This window comes from Lonchura striata, chromosome 1 (genome assembly GCF_046129695.1).
Source record: "Lonchura striata isolate bLonStr1 chromosome 1, bLonStr1.mat, whole genome shotgun sequence".
NCBI lineage: Eukaryota > Metazoa > Chordata > Aves > Passeriformes > Estrildidae > Lonchura > Lonchura striata.
Genome location: NC_134603.1, coordinates 45,152,763 through 45,173,625, shown reverse-complemented (window position 1 = coordinate 45,173,625; position 20,863 = coordinate 45,152,763). Strand labels below are relative to the sequence as shown.

The 20,863-nt window shown below is 36.6% G+C and overlaps 1 long non-coding RNA gene across 2 annotated transcripts in view; it reads left to right on the top strand.

Moving 5' to 3' along the window:
- Positions 1-18,391, top strand: part of LOC116183323 (uncharacterized) — a 45,263-nt gene extending 26,872 nt beyond the window's left edge. The window contains exon 3 of one of the 2 annotated variants that reach the window (XR_004147926.2): positions 18,313-18,391. This is a non-coding gene — a long non-coding RNA (uncharacterized LOC116183323). Of the gene's footprint in view, positions 1-13,117; positions 13,170-18,312 lie in introns of those variants that run through there. The other variant, XR_004147925.2, reaches the window with a different exon arrangement.
- The last annotated feature ends 2,472 nt before the right edge of the window (positions 18,392-20,863 follow it).

The window sequence follows — 20,863 nt, the reverse complement described above, 5'->3', positions numbered from 1 at the left end:
CAAATTATCACAGCAGCTGAGGGAGTTGTAAATATTTACACACAAATCCTTCTTTCATCTGCAAAGAAAGAGATGGTTTGGCTTAAAAAAGAATGAAAATAGGAGTATGCTTAAGGAGTTTCAGCAATTAGTTGAAGAAAAACTGCAAAAGTAGGACAGAAACTGTAGTGGTATTAGCAAAAAGTGATGCTGTCATGGTTGCACACCGTCTTCTTTCTGATGAAGTGAAAATTGCTTGATTCTGATGGCTGTAAAGTATTCAAATGATCAGATTTGTTTTAAAAACAAGTGGAAACAACCTGATTTCAATAGAAGCAAATACAAAAGTTGTGATTTGTAGCTTAAGACATATGGATGTTTTCCTACAGTGTACATGCTGGCTGCTGTTAGCAGTTGTGGTGACGTACTGGGCCCCTTGGGAAGGCCATTGCAGGGTTCTGTTAGGGGAGAAAACACAAGCCATATCCATGTTTGTGACTATTCCCAGCTGGCTATCCTACTAGTGACAGAAATAATTAGCATAAATAGATTTTTAGCTCTTTAATGCCTCTGACAGAATATTGCACTGAGAATACATTTCCAGAAAATCATACAACTTGTTATAACTTTTTTATGTTTCATATGTGATTTATTACTACCTATTATTTATTATGATTTTTTTTTCTATTGTGAATATATTTGCACTGAAATACTCTTCAGGGAAGTATTGCCTCAAAGTGGAAAATAAAGTAACTGTGAAGTGACTGCTCCCAGTACAGAATATACCAATTATGTAGTCAGAATATATCTATTGCAATTCAATGTATAGCTCTGTGATTTGGCTTACTGCCTAATCAGTTTCTAACTATGGAATTGACATGTTCAATGGCAGGGGTGTCTGCCAGCTGTGATGTACAGTAAGGCAAAGGTCTGATCAAATTATGAGTTTTCACCTGCAATTTTTGTGTATGCCATGAATACACTCATCAAATCAGGCCTCTGTGTCTGTGCTGAATAAATAGGAATAATTAAATGGTTGCAAACAACTGATGGAGAGATGGTCAAGCAAGTGCAAAATGACAGATTATTTTTCAGAGTGTGAGTCCATATAAATAGCACATATAAGCGTGCAATGAACACCCTTTATCACAGGAACGACATTAAGTATGGCTGACTGAACCTTCAGCTGTGTGACAGACCTGGTTTTTCAGCTCCATCACAGAATGCTTTGTGATACCTTAATACAGGCACCTTTTCTGGTGCTGGAAAAGTACAGATTGCTACCCTCTATGTGCTCTTTGGTGATGATGAAAGTGTCTATTGTGCTATCTATTCATAATATGCACTTAATGGTGCATATTATAAATCTTTTCTATATTGGCATCATTTTGCAACCAGAAGTTCTAAACAGGTAGCTCTCAGGAAAGAAAATTCTTGCTAGAAAATATGAGATTTCAGTAGTGGAAGGGCAAAGAAAGCAGAAATTTCTTCTTTAACTCTCCTTGTCCATTATACAACCAACATTAAAAGTTCAAAATTATTTATCTGAAAAATCTGACAGTTAAAAATGACAATGTTGAGGTATTTCATTTATATGGACAGGTTCACTAGTGTTCTTTGGCTGCTTTCTGCTGTTCCAGTAATACAACAGAGCCATAAACTCAGCTGGATTTACAGCTGCTTTGTTTGCTAGAGCAATGAAAAAGGGGCCAGGGTGTCCCTGTGAAAATGGCTCATATTCTGCAGCCTAGATTCTCAACAATAGGGACTTAAATCTACATTTAGGTGATTAAATAAGTGGCCTTCTTTCTGTAGTGCTGGGCCTACTGGTGTCCCACTGAGCCACTAAAGAAACTTGAGTTTAATAGTTTCTGATGTGCGAGACTCTACTTGCAGTGGCTTCAGCTGTGGAATGAAGGACTGGTTTGGAGATGGGGCTTGTATAGAGTATGGAACAAGTTTTCCTAATTGCTGGATGAGGTGTAGACGTAGGACTGTGTGGAGAAGGGATGATTAGGTGACAAACACTCAGCACTTGAGATGTAATAGTTCTGATTCAATGCTCAGTAGCCTAAAAATCAGAATGTGCCAGAATGTGACAAGAGTAATTAACCCTAATAGAAAAGACACATATTGTAAACAGCAAATTGCCACTTCTTTAAAGTTGGACAAGAAAATGCAACACCACATCAACATGTCTTTGCATCTTCTGTCCGTGTTTTCTAGCTATGATCCTTACTGTGTTTATTTCTGTGAGGCTGGCAAGGATTTCTCCTGATTCTAGAGAAAGCATTAAAGCTGCACCTTACTTTAACCAAGAAGGAAATGGACACTGCAACAGCAGAGAAAAAAAAAGGTAGTTTCAATTTTGTATCTCTTCTGAATCTGAAATAAAATTCTTTGGTATGGAATGTAAATGGGAAAAAAAAACCCTGCAAAAAATATGGCAACAGAGCTCGTTCAAAATGGTTAATTATTTTTAAACCCTCTACTTCAGGAGTGCAATGCACTGTTACTAACTTTTGGGGTCAAACTAGATAGTTGGAAGCAGACTGGTTCTGAAACAAATTTCTTACAGCCAAATCAGAAAGGCTTGCTGCAATATAAACTTCTTGAACTATTGAACTTTTCCTCCTACGCATTAAAGGACCAGATTTGAAATTTGTTCAGATCAGTACAGAACAACAGACTTCAGCTCAGTGCAATTTATTTATGTCAGCTGAAGATATGATTTTCTCTGCTAATTTTTGTGGTTCCTGTCAGTGAAAATGGACCCGTGATCCAAGTGTTTTAGAATTTAAGCAATGCAGCCTACATAGGAAAGTTAATTTTTGCAGTAAGACTTCTGTTATTAGCAGAAGACAGAGGATATTAATTTACCTTGATTTTCTATGGCCTTGTGAGACAAGGCAGAATTTTTTCTGCTCCTTTCAATTTAAAAATAATTTCTACTTTTAAATATCATGGAATAATTTTTAACTGGAAAGGAAATGTGACATCCAGATTTACTAAAATGCACAATAAATAAGAAGGAACTGTAAGCACGAAACACAATAAATATAGTTTAGATTTCAAGTGTTTCCTTTAGCTATGATTCAATTAGACAAATAGCTATTTTTAATTTCACTGCTATAATCCAATAGATTGTAACATAAAAACTAAGTTTATCACACTAGCCTGTCACTGAAGCAAAATCTAGTATGGTCATTCTAGTTCAGGAGGTTAAGATAAGGTTGTTGAAAAAAGTGCAATACAAAATGGAAATGATTCTTCACTGAAAAGTTCCTGGAGCAATTTTTACACTTATCTGAGAAACTTCAAAATGGAGTAGAGCATAGTCAATCTTAAACTGAATAGAACTCAGTTCCCCCCAACCTAAACCCCCACCTAAACTGGCATCCCCACCCCAAACCAGCCCTCCCACCCAGTGTCTTCTTTTTCAGCCTTGAAATACAGTATTTATAAGCAGAGAAGTCTCAAATGTTTTCCTGGTCTGGGAAGCATGGATTTAAAACATTTTGTCATCCTCTGTTATAGCCAAGAATTCCTTTAGTACCTTTGCTTTAAAGATAAAGTGATACACAGCAAGGTTCAGGGGAGGCAAGCCTGCTGCTGTTCCACATGAGCTTAGTGCCCTAACAGAACATCCTTGGGGGGATTCCTTCATAGGGCTCCTAACCTTAAGCCAGCCTTTACAAAGTCTTTCATCTGTAGCAGAGCAGAATGGGGTATCACAATATGTGTGTTTGCCCTCAGGAGGCACGGCAAAGGTTATGAGGAATTATTGACCTGCAGTGCAATAATGTCCCTCAAGACTAACCTTAAAACTTTCAGTTCTGAGTAAGACTAGCTGGATCTTTTCTATGTCTCAGGGAATATTACAGCTTTTCATAAAACTATGTATAAAGAGTACTGAAAAAGGGCAAGAGGAAATTGCCATCTTTTCTGAGACAGGCCTGCAAGGCACACAGATACTTAGTTTAAACCAATCTCTTTGTTGAGATGGTTGGTCAGACTTGTATTGCCAACATCAGTACAATCTTGACAATGCTAGGAAGGAGAAATCTGGCTACATCATATCTTCATCCTTTCATTTCAACAAATAGAATGAAGCTTAACATGCAGCTGTAGTGGATTCAGGGTTGGTGTACATTGGCTTGCAACTTTGAATTTAATGTAAGTAAAAATCTTTACATTAGATGAGGTTCTGGTCTCTAGATTGCAGGAGCAATTTCCAGCATTGCTAAAGTCTTTCTAAAATGAAGAATGCAAATTATTTTTCCAAATTAAGCAAATATTTAATTTTGTTAAGGTGCAGCAGATTAAAAGATCTATCTCTTTTTCTAGGAAGATTTATTTTGTAGGTCAAAGATGCCTAGTAGGTGATGTAATGTCCTTCATCTCAGCTCAAAAGACAGACAAGCATGGGTTTTCATTTAAAATGAGATAAGGCTTGCAGAAGAGTTTTTGAAGAACTTCTAAGCCATTTAGAATCACATCTAATGGAAATTTTTTTCTATTTTAATACCTGGTCTTATGGTTTCATGTAGTGGATCAAGGTATATATGACAGAGGAGGGTTACTTGGAAGGGCAAATTTGTTCTTATAGTTTTTTCTTACAATGTCAGGGAAATTTATATATTTATAATGTAGAAACTGCATGCCCCTTCATACTCATATTTTTCAATTACATTAACATCTATATGTACCGGACCTGCTTCTCACATCAGCCACCATCTGCTCTACAAGTTTGTTCACCATCCAGAATGTTGATCATTACACCAAAACCTTTTGTACCTAGAATGTTTTACAAAGTATGCATTAGGTGTCTTTGATATAGCTGGAAATCATATCAACAACTTCAGAAAGATCTGTGTAATTTTTGATTTTCCAAGTCAAAGTTTAAAGTAATCTGTGGAAAAATGATCCCCAAATCCAGAATAAAAACAAGATAATGATATTACTAAAAAGTCCAGTACTGCCTGTCAATCTCTTTCTCCAGTTTGATCAGAAATACTTGACCTTGATGAGATTTTAAAGAAAACCCTAAATAACTGCAAAGAAAATAAAGGTATTTCATTGACAACACCTGAATAGAGTTCTGTCTCATTAAAACTTCACCTTATAATTTAGCACAGTTTAACTATCAAAAATACCAGGAAATAAATATTTGCCTTAAACTATGTGAAAGATCTTGGTAATTTCTACCAGGTTCCTAATAGACAAATACCACAAAACTGCTACTTGTCAGAGAATCCAAGGAAGGAAAAATGAATGGGTGCTGATTCACTTAAAATTTTCCATCAGAAGACTGGCTGTAGTGAAATCCTCCTGTAAGAATACCACCCTTAAGAGCTGGTGAAGACCTGCACTCTGTGCATGCTAATGGCACAGTGGCACATGCTACTTGAAAATTATAGTTTAGGAATCTCAGTTTCACATTCAGCAATAACTTTAACAAACTGCATTTTTCTCCTTTTCTGTTCCTTTCTAAATATTTATAAGGTTTTTTTTTTAGCCCAAGCATTATTTGTGAAAATGATGTAAAGGAATTTTATACGGTCATTAAACTGTTGCAATCCATATTTCTAACATAGGTCTTCTTCACTGGTCTGATTCTATAAATTAAAATCATAAGAAAATACTGAATCAGTCAAAGCCCTTTCCTACTAAATGATTTTGAAGAATTGACCTCTTTGGAGGCTTGGGAGGATGAAACTCCAGCCATTCTAGCTCCAAATCTGGAGTCCTAATAATCCAACTAATCTCTTTCAGACCATCAGTTTCTAGGAGAGGTCTGTTAATCTGGCAACATGAGAAATATAGAGGTATTATAACATGGTGAGATCTGGTTAAAAATTGTTTTAACCCGAGACTCTCTGTCCTGGTAAGACTTAAGTTTTGGAATAAAGGATAATGGAAAAACTCAACAAACAAAACCATCAGCACTAGCAAAAGCAAATAGGAAAGATATTGAAACTAAGGACTGCAATAAATGTTTGCATTAGAAATCAGTTACTATGGAGTATCACTAAACAGGTAATTTTCAGCAGGCTAGCAGCTAGATTACCGGTTATAAAACCAGAAAACCTTGTTAAGTCAATTTTCTTGCTGGCAATGTAATAATGTTGAATACCTTTTGCCTTAACACTGCTAGGGAGAGAGCCAATTTCTTATTACCAAAACCTAGCATCCAAGGCTAATGCTTCAATAACACTAAAAACTCTCCTTACTTTCTCTACATATTGATGTTTCTGTCATTGCAAGGGGAGTGATTTTATCAGCTGAGTTAGAGATGGCCCAACATTCTGTTTTGAATGAACTTTCCTATTGTGGTTAAGCAAACTTCAGGTCAGTTCAGAAATCAGTCCATTAACTGAAAAGTTGTGGAAGGGAAGAACTGGCAATTGGAATTGACAGCTGACTTTTAAGATAGAAATTGGGGAACACTCCTGAATGTAATTGCTAAGGAAGTAGCAATCTGCAGCCTGAGTTACTTGAGAACTGTTCAGAGAAGAGCAGGACTTGTAGACTACTTTTTCTCACCTTCTGGTGACAGGAAACATGACCTGGCCACTACACATGGTTACTAAAAAGCTTGCAGTTGGCTTGCCATTGATGGACGAGTGTATCCTACTCATTATTGCTGCTGCTTAGCTTTTACTTTGAGAATGAAGCTAGGCTGCCCTTCAGCTCCCAAAACTTTACAGTGGCACTCTTCTCAAAATTAAAAAGATGGCCTCTGCCACTTCTCTGGTTAAGACCACTGGTCAGGAGGTGACTAATAAAGTACTCACATTGCTCCCTGCAGGTGAGCAAATTATTTCCAAGAGTTTTCCAGCTCTTACACAGCATACTGCAAAATATATGGACTTTCAGGTTCATTGTAATCCCCAGGCATTTTTGAGTGGAAACAACCTCATATATGGTTCCATGTTTGGCTAAAGCAATTAAATAACTACTCTTTTGCATGTCATGGAGTTGTCATATTATGGTCCACATGAAAACAGACTGGCCCAAAATGATTTCTCACATCCCAGCCCACAAACTCATGCTCAGACAAAGTGTTAGGAGGGAAGCAATGCTGCTGTGACTACCCTTACATCATGGGCAGTCCTGGCTGACAGGCCAGGATGAAATATGATGAAAATATAATGAAAGAAAAACCAGTGTACACCTTTGTATTTTGACTGTCCAATTGCTTTCCAAGGTAAGGATATGGGCTTTTGGATCATACATCTAAGGAACTCAATTCTCTCATATTATATAGGGAGCACAGCTCAAAGCTCTTGATTTTAGATGATACTTTTGGGGACAAATTCTCTAAAACAGGCAGTGTTCTGCCTAACGTAGATATATCAAAGTTTTTTGGTTGATCCCGTGAGGAACAAAAGTCTTAGGCATCTTTGACTTCCCTTGTCAATCAAAGTCAGTGGGAAACACATTTAAGTCTGGAACAAATAGCACTGTGGCTGTTCAATGGTAAACCTGCAGGGAGGTTTTTCTTCCGCTATTACTGAAGCAAAACACAGTGCACTATTTCTTAAAGACTTTTTTAAAAAAGCTCAAAAGTTGGAGGAAGGGTTTTTGCCTTTTTCTCACAGCTGCTTCTGGTTCAGCATAAAATTCGTGTGATGCACACTTATGAGAGAGGAATTCTGCAAGATGACACCCTTTTTCAGTTTACCATTATGTGAATATAAACAGCAAACACATTCCCTTTCTATAGAATACCATTTTTAGAGTTTGATTTATTGCCGGTTTCATCATATCCCTGCTATGAACTGGTGAAAAGATGCGTACTCTCCAAAGAAGGGTGTGGTGATGTTTTTAACCTGGATTTCCACAGATGACAGTTTGAGAAACCCCGGAGTGTTGATATCTGTGGTGTCCCCCAAGAAAACTTCTTTTTAATGTTTGATAATACTATTTCCAAATAATCTTTTAGTGAAAGACAGATGGTACTTGAATCTAATTTCACATAAAGAATAAGGGGTCAGAGGACTCATACTGGACTTTGTTCTGTGTCCACCCAAAGAATGCTAACCCTCTTTTTTTCTTGCTAAGATTCTCCAAGGAGTCTCTCACAGGTATATATTGTAGATGATCTTGTCTCCACCTACGTGAAAAATAGCATATAAATTCAGTATTTTTATTATAATCATGGTATATATTTTTAAAAAGCACAGTACTAAGATGCATTGGTGAGAAATAGTTATTACAACAGAAACATATATTTTTAATGAACCCTGAAGCCAATATAACAGCAATTATGAATGTAATTCCCTACTATAATAAAGTAATTTATTTATCATAATAAATAATCTCAGAATTAAAAAATAAAGTATTTCTTTAGCTGCAGTCTGTCAGAGGGGGCAGATTAAAGCATTCTGCTTTAAATGAGACATTAGAAAAGACAAATCAGGCAATTTTATATTAGAACATTAAAGGCCTTATGAAAACCAGAGACATTTTTGTGAAAGAAAAGAAAATGTAATTCCCACTGGAGCTAGGAATCCAACTTTCTCTTCAGAAAAAGTGGTCTATAACTGAGAGAAATGTTTTGCATTTTATTTTTTTTTTATTTAGCTGAAGAAAAAATAAGTGCGGATTTAGATTCAAAGGATTAAGTTATAAAAAGCCCCTCAGACTGACCTCCAGTATTTTGGAAGAAAGCCCAGTGAGCAATGAGGGAGCAAGAGAATGAGAAAGATGGAAAAATTTTTTTGCCTTTCTTTTGTATGCTTACAGTGCCTTTAGGGACTTTATCTCAGTATGTTGAGTAAACAACACAATGGAATTATACAGGTATACTCCCTCACCACATGTTTAAATTATGCAACAAATGTTTGATTGGTGACTTTGTACTGAAAAGTGCCTGATCATTTCAACTTTCTGGTAAAATAAACATGACTTAAAGGGAACTGAGTTAGAAAATAATACAGCAACACACAAAAATTTGGCAGCAAAATCACTGTGAGAGATTGAAGCATCATCTCTAATATAAGCAAGCAACCCTGAGAATTGGAAGCAGAGTATTTCAGATAGCTTGGGAATTTGGCTGCCTCTGTGGCAGATACAGTAAACAGCTTCAGAATGATTGTGTATTTTTTGCTAATCACTTAGGCCATGAGATAACAGCTAAGTTGACATTTTGTGTGCAAGAAGTGAAACTGCTTACTCTGGTTCCCTATTTTCTGTCATTTTTGCAGAAGAGTGACTGTCAGCAGTGCACCCTGAGTGCAATAACAGTACAGCACATTGGCAAAAAGACAACCTTGAGACTTATGTGCCCCCAAACACAAACCCTCTCTGAAATTTTCTCAAGTTTTAAAATGATAAATGTTGCTATCTTTGCACATCATCTAGTAAGAATGCAGAGTGCAAAAAGAAAGGAAGCTGAAGGTTACTTAGGCCTTCTTTTTTTTAGAAATATGCCCAGTACTTGTTCTTTAGCTTGCTTTCTTATCACACTTCAATATGCAGTTCCATCACTGCTGTTTAGTGATAATTTCATGACTTGGTGTTGCAATTGGTTTTGTTATTAGAACTATTTTAAAACATTTCTCTCTCTTTATCCACAGTCGTACGTTTTTATTTGCACTTAGGTACTGTTGCTGAAAAAATTGTTCATGAGATGACAATGTAATTTTCATTGATGATATATCCTTGGTAAAGACAGTTCTTTTTAGGGAAGGCAGAAGAGGTGTTATAAACAAAAAATTGAAGAACAATTTATCTTGAAGTCAGATAAAATTTACTCTTTATCAGGTGATATAAAAACTCACATGTAGATAGAGGATAACACTGTTTCAGGCTTTGGTCTTAGGCATTCAGAAAAGGGCTTCTTTCTCCCTGTGCCCCCTTCATTTAAATTTAATAAAAAATACATCAGTGCTAAAATGATGTATGCATTATTTGATTGTACTATCACTCATAGTCTGTAATGTTTTCTTCTGATACTATGTTTTTCCTAAAGGTACAATTAAAGTACTGAACCTATCACAATTATCACTTTGCTCAAGAAAAATAAGCAATACATTGTCTTTCCAACCTGTATTTCACTTTTCTACATACACATAAATATGTGCTTATAGTTATTACCTTTGTTAATATCACAGGCAACATCTGATTTTAATGCTGAAGAGAGGTGCATATGGCCTTCAGCAGTTCATCCTACCAGTCTAAGTGGTGAACACCCATAATCTCTTTGGAAGAAGCACATCTAAAATTGGAACAATTTTGTGTAGAAATTCTGACAGTCCATTCTTTCCTCTAGTGAAATCATGGAGATTTTTCCAATGGGTGGGTAAAAGATTATCTTGAAATTTTGCTGAATGCTTCCATCAATGATAAGGGAAGTGTCAAATCACATAAGGAATAAATATGGAGAGTATATTCAATTCAAGCATTTTGGGAAGCAGAAAGAAAATACCTAGAGACATGAGAAATAAGGTATATGGTGATAAAGAAGAGTAGAGGTGGATGTTTCCATAGGAACCAAGAGAAAAGAGATTTGTCTGTCTTCAAAGTCACTTACATGACATTCAGAAAGGGGTCAGCAAGTTTCTTCGTACAATTCCTTTTCCTTCCGTTCTTGAAAACTCTTTAGATACTTGGAAAATAAAAAAGAGTTTGAAAGGCAGACAGAACACAAGACTAGGTTAACTGGAAAGCCAGTGTTGCCTAATTTGCACGAGACTTCTATGTTATCAAGTATCTTTCAGTGATAATGCATGTGTTTATAAGGAGCTGATGAGTACTAATTAGGCCACACGAGTCTTCTTTGGATTCTTGGGTCTGTGAAATATGGAACATAACACTTTTCTTCTTCTGCAGAATGGTGAGAAAAGCAAGTAAATCTCACCAAAACACCAGAGAAAGTATTACTATTTGCATGTCCCTAGTTATTGTGACTAAAAGTTTGGGGTTTTTTTTCCTATAACTGGATACTCTGATACACTGGATACTCTGACACATGTCCAGGCAGAAAAATGTGATTTGTTTATAGAACAGAGCCAAAGTGCTTCCAAAGCCCAGATATTCAAGAAGAAGGTATGTGAAATGCCTTGTGCTGGAAAAGATCTGGGGCTGACAGCTACCAAATAGCTAGGATGGTGCTAGTGCAATAAAAAGCAATGTGATCTTGTGTAGTAAAGCAATGAAACAAATACTCTGCACAGCAGCATTGTAGTTGTACCTCTCTGGCCAGATCACACCAGCACTATTGCCTCCAGTTCCACCACCTACAGAAAGGTACCAATAAATACAGGTTTATGATTCAATGATTCAAAGAGTGAGTTAAAGATGAAGAACAATTAAAAGGTCCCTACTATTTTACTCAGCCCAATAGAAAATATGGAAATGGATGAGCTAATATAAGACAAATATAATTTTGAAGCAGGATGAGAAAAATATCCAGACTTAACTATGGTTAAATAAATATCAGCTGCATATGAAAACAAAACAGTGTAATTTTTTCATGGTAAAATTTTCCCCATGGGAATGCCATCATTTTTACAGCAAGTTTGAGAAAAACCCTGGAGAGTATATGTCAGAGAGCAATCATGAATTTGTAGTTATAAGAATGCATTTAGAATATCTTTATATTTATATCATATTATATTATATTATATTATATTATATTATATTATATTATATTATATTATATTATATTATATTTAAAAGGTAGGGGAGGGGAATCGTGAGCTGCAGGAAAGAAGATAAATTGTGGCTATATGTTCCTCATCAGAGTCACAAATTATTGCAAGAAATAATTTATTTTTCATCAGATGTAAAAGGAAAAATATGGAATGCAAAGCATGAGTTAAAGATCGGTGGGAAGAAGACTTGAGTGCTCAAAGTTCTGCCATGAAATCATAGGAGCTTTATCAGGTGACATTGAATGGGATATCTCTTCAAGGAAATTAATTTTCCAAAAGTCTGGACATATTTTCCCTATATCTTGAATTTCTGTAAACCCCAGAGACAAGGTTTCTGGTACTGCTGCTTTTTTAAGGCGACACATCAAAGAGAAGTTTTGCCTCGAGTTAACATCAAGAGTTAGTGAGAAGAAATACAGCAGACAGCCAGACCATCTGTTTTAGAGACCCTTCAGACCAGTGGTGGCATGAACATGGCCAGGCAGAACCCAGCTGAGAGCCTGGGTTGGTTGGGGGAATTTGTCACCCTTTTCACTTCCATTTAAAACAGCAGCTCTTAGCCTTGCTAAAATGGATTTAAAATTGGTTCTTGAAAAACTCATGTATAGTCTCAAGGCTGTTATTCTTTCACCATCATGGAAATTACTGCTGTCCTGCAGACCATACTTGCATCTTGAAGATGACATACTACAGCATGTTGGAAAGTCAGTCATGTAAAAAGTCAAGAAATGAGCTAGTAAACAAAAATTCACATTATCCTGACAGGCTTTGCTAGTTGGTTTAAACGAGAGTGATAAAGTTATGTTTCCTGCACTGGCTGTGTAGTTCTTTCCGTAGTTTTCTATAAGCCTCTTTTGGAAGACAGAATTTAAATGTCATGGATCATCGCCAGCGGAAAAATGAAACTTCTCTTGGGTGGGAGCAGAGAATGTCAATGGCTTGTTTGAGCTTCGGATTCATTTTGCAGACACACAACTCAATTCAAGGAGATTTGGTAGGATGAGATAAACAAGTGTTGACAAAACGTAGAAAAGAAACAGACTTTCACATACTTATGGAAGGTAGGTAAGCTGCTTCGCTGAAAGGGAGCACTTTAGAGGCTGATCTCTTGCCAGGCTTAAGCTGCAGATTGCTGCGTAGCTTGTCTGTGTTTCATTCCCTTCCCTGGGTTAGACACGGTTTCTCATCCCCCAGAAATGAAAGGCGGGTGGGCAAAAAAAAAGAAGGGAGGGAATTAAGTATTTTGCTCCAGTTTTGATGGTATCAGAACAGACATGATCCAAATGTGGCACCATCACTAATTAATGTGAGACCTATCCATACACAAATCAAGACAGTCTGAAAATACACCTAAAGAAAAGACCTTGATTATATTCCTGCACATTAGGTAGAAAATGCAATTCTGAAGCACTTTTTAGTTGTTTGTTTTTTTTTTTTTTTTGCCAAGACATTGACACGAAGTTCTGTGCTTCTAGGCTAAAAAAGAGTGCCTTTCTAGAAGAGACTGAAGGATGAAGCTCTCTGAGGTATCTTACTCACTGATTTTGTAAATAGATGTTAGTGGGATAATTTCCATTATTAAAGTAATCATGCCAATAATGTCTTTGAAACATAGTTCTATGCATTACTGAGGTAATATTTTCCTGAACAGGAAACAAGATTAGGGCTTTGCAGACAGAATTATCAGTTCTGATTGGGTGGATTTGAGGTAACATTTCTTTCTCACTTTGAATCTCTTTAGTTTAAAGTTATATCTTTTTGAATTCTTCATATTTTACAAATGTTTCTGTGCACTTACTACCTAGAGCATCTGTACACTAATGCATACTATTAATTAGCCTTGGTTTTTGAAATAACTTTTCTGATATAGATTAAATTAGGTTTTAACCACTGCGACTGCAGAATTCAGTTCAACTGAGAGAAGGCAATAATCTAGAGAGTTTGCATTAATGTGAAAGAGAGTGGGATATGTTTTTTTCAAATGGGATAACAATTGGGTATGGTTGCTCCATCTATGCAGGTATTTTGTGTTTTTATCAATGCCCTTGTGACACTAGTAGTGCATAGTTGGAATGAAAGGTAACTTGTCAGGGAATAGAAAGATGGATAGAAAACTCTTAATGCATATATCTTGTGCATAGTTTCTCATTGTATAGACTTTTGTATTTTTGTGAAGCCCAAATATTTATGAAAATAAGGACAAGTTTCATAGGTAGAATAATATGAAAATATCTACATTGTGAAGTATCTATGGAAAGTAAACAAGAAAATTAAATGAGTGCATAAAGAGATAGTTTCTTGTATGCATTCAATGTCCTTTGTGTATACAGATGTTCAAGTACTGCTACATTGTGTCCATGAGAATCTATATACAACTCAACTTCTTCAAAATTAACCTCTCCCTGTATAGATATCATATTTCTCAAAGGATCAGCTATTAGATTTTCTTAAATCCTCTTCAAATTAGCAACATAATTCAATCCAAACTGATTCTCACAAGTGGTGCTCATTATATGTTTTGGTGTAACATATAAACTGTTTTAGCTTTTGTCTGGGAAATAATAATATACCAAGCCCTATTTATACATTGATTTTTCTATCTCTTTGTGGCCCAAACAAAATAAAATAGAGGAGAACAAGTGCTGCAAGGCTTAAGCTTCTGTTTGTTATTAGCAGACCCTTGCTACTTTATTTCAACTGATGAAAACAACAGGTGAAGATATGACTGACACTGAAGAAGGCTTCAAACATCAGCACTTTCAGTACAACCTTTTATACCCTTCATCTTATATACATTACACCTATGTGCCCTCTCTGCCCTTTTGTGATTTGTCAGTACACCTCAGCACTCCAGATCTCCTTGCCTTCAACAATGGTCACCTGTCCTACACAGCTGTAGCCCACTGGGGATGAGGATCGGCCTCAACTCCACTCCCAATTACAACAAACTGTGCCTGCAAGGAACAAAAAGGCTGACTGTACTATGTATACAACCAACAACTCCTCACTGACACCGTACTGAAGAAGAAAGGAGAGACAATTTCAGTCATCATGTTAATAAACCCTCTATGTGTACCATAAGTTCTCATTGAAATATTTCTTAGGAATTTGAATGGAGATGTAACTAAGCAAACAAGTATCATGATTCTTCTTGCAGTAGGCTGGACCAAAGAAAATTCAACACTGCTTGTGGTCCACAGCTGAAACTGAGGTGAAGGAAGGTGAAGTACTGCTCAATCAACCCTATGATACCCAGTGACTACCCTCTGTTTTGATCTCAGAGCCATATATGCCCTTCCGCAAGTCCTGAACCTGACTGTTGTGGCATAAAAAAAAAACAAAAAAAAACACAGAACAGGATGACATCCATAAACCAACTCTAGGGCAAAATAAATGTCATCAGGAAAAAGAATCAAGACCATCATATTCATAAGCAAAGAGTCTGCACATCACTTTTCTTATTCATTGCTCGGTAATGACAACTTCAAAAGATTATATTTCCATTTACTTTGACAACAAACACATTCAATCTATAGTTATTGAAGCTGGTTATTTCAATATCAATTTATTAGCAGCATTAACATGAATGCTGAGTGTTTTTAAATGCAAAACAATGTCTTTGTCACTAATTTTAGAACTAATTTTAATTCAAACTTGACATTAATATAAACATGACAATGCCACTTTGCCACTGTGTATTGCCATCATGTATTTTTATTTTCTCATGGGAACTGACAGAATATGATTCATAATGACAATATTAATATAAGCCTATGAATAACAGTAAGAATTTATAATAATATTAACATACATTACATCATCTGTATTGAATCTGTCAACATGAATATCTTAGATTTTTTCCCCAATGTGGTATACTTTTTCATGTGTCTATAAATGTCTTCATTAATATACATTTATGATTACTCTTAAGCTTATGCATAGTCTCTTTTATTATGCAAATAAGGGTTATAACACTCAAAGAGGAAAACTCTCCATATATCAGTTTTATCTTTAGTAAGTCCTGTAAAAAGGAAGTAGGTTAAAAACTCATCCTCATTAATTAAAATTGGTTTACATTCTTGAACTAAAAATGTTCATAGTAAAGGCTATCTATGAAACTATTGCATAGCTTTTGTATATGAAATCTTTCAGAAGAAAAACTATGCAAAAAAATGTATTTTTCAGTACTGACAAAAAGAATGATGAAAAGGAAGATATTTACAGCTTGTAGTGAAAGTTTTATCTCTACATACATCCAGGTGCAATTGGGGACAATAAGACAGTCACAAAGGCAGTTCTAAATGATGCATAGTTGTTTGAGGGCATATGGTACATTTCACTTTTAACTGAGATTTTTTTCTACCCTTTTAGTGTTTTATGTTAGAATCTTAACAAGATTTGTTAGTCCAGCTTGTTTTCTTTAAAGTACAGTTGCTAAAAAAATCCAAGGAGGAAAACTAGTGTCACAGCCATCTGTGAAAAGAGACAGAGCAATAAATGTGTTGAATTGTGGTGAGATCTACACCAGTAACAATGAAGGTCTCTGGGGAAATCTTCACATGCTGTTGATCTTCTAGTGAACTGGACCATCAAACACATCACTAACATTACAAGGAAATAAAACCTTTTTCCTCCATCTTCCTTCATTGTCTTTAAGAAGAAAAACCCATCTGTAGAGATTAGTAATTAAAGTATCTCAAAATGAAAGTGTGAGTGATATCTTTTAGCCCCAAAGAGTTTAGAAGTTATCCTTCTGTTCTTGTGAGAGAGCAATTAGATTAAGTAGTCTCTATTGTCCATATTGAGAAAAATGCTACCTGGAAGTGAAGACTTTGATTCAAAGAGATTTTTTTAGAATGTCTGTAGGCAACTCATATGTTCATATTGAAGCTTCAGCTCAGGAGCTTTCCTGAATGGTGAGGTGATTGTTAAAATCCACACAGCCATGCCTAATGCAAAATTTCTGAGGCCCAATACTGTACTTCTTTCTCTAGCCAGTGTCATCATTCATTAGCAGATACAACTTGTCACGTATGATTAAAAATGTATTAATTAAAATTGTTGTGTCAGAAGGTTAACTATATGATTTATGCTATTTGATTATAAGTGTCTTTAGAGAGATGTTAGCCTGGATTCTTATTTACGCCATAAGATATATTCCCTTTTAACTCTGAAAGATGAGTTTCACCAAGGGAAAGGAGAAAGGATATGTTAAGAGAATACAGCTTTTACTCTGAAGTGGCTTCAAGAACCCTTTTACAGGTAAGTTTGTGTTGGGGTAGGCAGAGGGAACCTTGCTCTGGGAAGTGGCCTGGCAGCCACTGTTGCACATAGGGTACAGGGAGAGATCTTGCTGCTTCTGGAGGGGGCTCCCCAGACATGCAGTGCAGCATTCTCAGTCACGGGGCAGCACAACCTGTGTCTCTCCCCTTTGGTGGAAGTTGTCACAGCCAAATCCGACAGCCAAGCAGCACAGCCAGGTTCTGGCAGGAGTAAAGTGCCGCGCTCCTGCCCCAAATCCCTTTTCTCTCAGCCCTGGCTAGCTCTTGTGGGGCGAGGGCGGGCGATGGAGGCACCCTCCGCCGCTCCCAGCTGGGGTTTGGAGAGTGCCTTTGTGGGTTCTGGGCAGCGCTAGCAAGCCTCGCGGTGGTAAATGAAGAGCGGATCCTGCTGGGGGCTAAGTCCGAGTTTATTGTAGCCCAACGGGGCCAAATATCCTAGAACGGTGCCAGCCAACAGGAACAAGCACAAGGTGCTTGCACTGGCTTATAAACTGTAAGGGAGGGGTATCCAACGACCAATGGGGATAGGGATAGGGGGTGGCTCCGGGATGGGGGGATATGGTGGGGTCCAATGGGGGAAGGATATGGGGGGAGCCCCAGGTCCTCGCCCAATCACCCGGTGCCCAAGGTGGAAGCTTCTGGGTGGATGGGAAGGGGCACCGAGTGACAGACAAGGCACCGGGGGGGGGTAAAGTGCCCCTTCCAGGGTGATGGATAGATACTGGGAAGGCGGGAAGGGAGGACAAGGCGGGAAAACTGGGGATAAACCAAGTTGCACACGGGGGTACAAAGGAATAAACCAATACATAATACAGGGATAATAAAACATACAAATAACGCAACTCCACAGTAAAGCTGGAAACTTCCCACTCCTCCCAACCCATCTGCTGTTTAAATGAGGGTTTGTGCATTTATGAGTGGCTTCCATGCCAGGGTCAAACATGGACAACTGTGATTCTGTTGTAGGGAAAGCTATATGCAATTACTGCTATGGATGGCTGCTGTCAGTTTGAATACTGCAGGACGAGGTGCTGTTTCAGCAGCTGCACAAAAAATCACCAATGACTAGGTGTAAAATTAATCAACATGTTTAAGAATCTTCCTAAGAAATGATGGTTATTTGTGGCTTTGATTTTGGTCCTTTGGGAGTCACATAGCATATAATGGGATCATCAGTGTTTCCTTTGGGTTAGTCCACCATGTACCTTAAGTTGAAATTGGGCTAGATTTCATGTCATCTATTGTATTTAAGTTCCTAGCTCTCTTGGTTCTGTACACAAAATCTTTGCACAGCAGAATCAACATGGGATCAACTAGAGAGATGAATTTGGTCCTGGTCAGTTCTTACTATATGAGCTGTGTTGAGTGGTATGTTTGCTGTCACTCAGGGTAAGAGATCTGACTCACATCAAGTCAGTCCTGGAAGCAAAGGAATCCGATGTAGAGATTTGTGTTTGTAAAAGAAAAAGCATTCAGGTAAGGAAAGTATTTTGAGATGGTAAAAATGGATTAAAATTATTTTTTAGTTATGTATGTTCAGAGAAGAGCTATTTCATCTTTATTTTTCTGAGCTACAACTTTTGTTACTGGTATATTGGTTGTACTTCCACTTGGGTCCTGTGTTGTCTTCAGGATATGCTGGATCTGCTACTGGAGTGGGAATTGGGAGTAACAACCAAGGAAAACCATCTATTCTTATGCTTTAGGAAAGATATCTTGAGCAATTCTGTCTGCAAATTTAGTACTCTAAACTGTTTGTTTTCAAGTATTCAATGAAAAAACCCAAGACTCATGCCCTCTCAAGCCTTAGAGCAGCATGCAAGAGTGCTGCTTAAAGTCAAAAAACAAAAAAAGAACAAAAATGTCAGCAGAAACACTCAATTAATTAATGTTCTGTCATATATAATAAGAATAATGAAAATAAAATTAAGTATGAAATAGTATGCAGAATATTACATTGACACAATTTCTAGGCTTTCACAAGTATTGAAGAAAGTCTTGTTTCTGCAAAATATTTATTTTGTGGTTGAATTTCTGTTTTAGTTTCATTTAAGATGCAAACTTTTATATAGCGACACTCATGAATTCAGAAAAGAACACTGAATATATTTTATAAATTCTACTTGTAGATTTCTTTATAGACTAATATAAATCTGATGGATTCCTATTATAAAATGCTACAAATGTTTGATTAGATGTTTTTAGTCTCTATGATTTTTCATGGCATTTTGGCATGACCTGTAATACCATTGTAATTATTATGCATGTAGGCATTTTCACAATATTTGGAAATAAATTACCTATCAATTCTTGCTTTTAATAAACAATATCAGAACTTTTGCATTGTCCTTATAGCCTACTCTAAAGGCTAGTGATAAGTAGTTTAATTGATTTCAAGAGTCTGTAACTCTAAGACATTATCGTAGGGGCATAAAGTCATGCACAAGCTGTAAATCATAGTTGATTTACATGAGAGGTCTCTGGAGAGCCTGATGAAATAAATTTTTAAAATTTGGAAATATTTTCCCCTATCTTTGGATGCTGTTTAGTGAGTTTGTGGCTGAATTAAATTTATTCTTTGGATCTTCTTGATTTTACAGACATTTATAGTAAACAGGACCAAGCTAGCCACTGCTCTTTTCCCAGGAAAACTGGATGATACTGTTAATATATCAGCTGCAAAATATTACTGTTAACCTTTATATTGTCCCCTACTAGCTTCAGCATCATCATTAACTGAAGTGTGACTCACTTCCCCGAGGATAAATTGTTCCATTTAAGAGGCCACACGAAGAGCATTACCTGCACAAGCAGGGAAGAGTGCTGTGCAGTTTGGCAGATGCCTCTTAAGAAGAAGTGTTGGAGCAGGTGATGCAAATAAGGGGAACATAACAAGGGCCACAACTCCATTAGACTGCCCAGTTATTTGCTCTCATGCCCATTTTACCCCTTTGAATACCCATGTGGATAAGTGATACACAGAGGTACTGAAAAGGTGAGAGAAAGCTGTAGACAGCTGAGCTGTCTGCATATTTGCCCTTGGAAAAAAGGGACTCTGGGTGTGCATATAAATTAATTTATTGGCTGGTCTTCTCTACTTTTTTTTTTTTTTTTTTTTTTTTGCTACTGTTAACTTTCTCTGTGAGATGTCTTTTCATGGCTTGAATTTTTACAGGAAGAATTGTGTAATTTGATGCAATTTAGGACTGTCCTGGACTATACTGGATTCAGAGTGGCATTATAAGTTTCAGCCTAAGCTGTTTATCAGCTATACTGAAAGTTATAAACATAAAAGATATCTTTTTAAATTAAATGAATGTACATAAACAGATTCAATCATCAGCTAATTCTTTAAAAACTGTTAAGTGTATATAATACCACAAACCATGCAATTGATATAATTTAGGAACACTTTCAAAAAAGGTGCCACCCTTACCAGAGCTTCTGTGAACTTCTGGACACAGGTTTTACTGAATCTTGACTTTCATAGTTACTTTAAATTATAGACTTAAAATAAAAAAGCAACCTATTAATAAATACCATTCTATTTCAGCACAAAAAAACTTTGCCAAAGTAATGGTAGGGCTCTGATTTAAACAAAGAGGAGATTTAAGGAAATAAACACCTACAGTGACATTACAGCATAAATTTCAGCTATCTGAATTGCAACCCATTGAAGGCAGAGTTTGTCTTAATGGTTATTATTATTTTGGAGTCTTTTTCCCTGCAGGCAGTTCAGCTTCTCAAAAAAACACCATTTCTTTTGTCCTTCTCTTTGCCCTTATCCAAATCTATACAATCTAAACCACTGTAATGTTGAAATAATGAAAATCATTAGCAGAATGTGTGAGGGAAGTATTATTATCCTCAGTTTTTCATATGAATAATTGAAATCAAGACAGAAGTAAAAGGATTTGACCAATTTCACCTAGGAAGTCT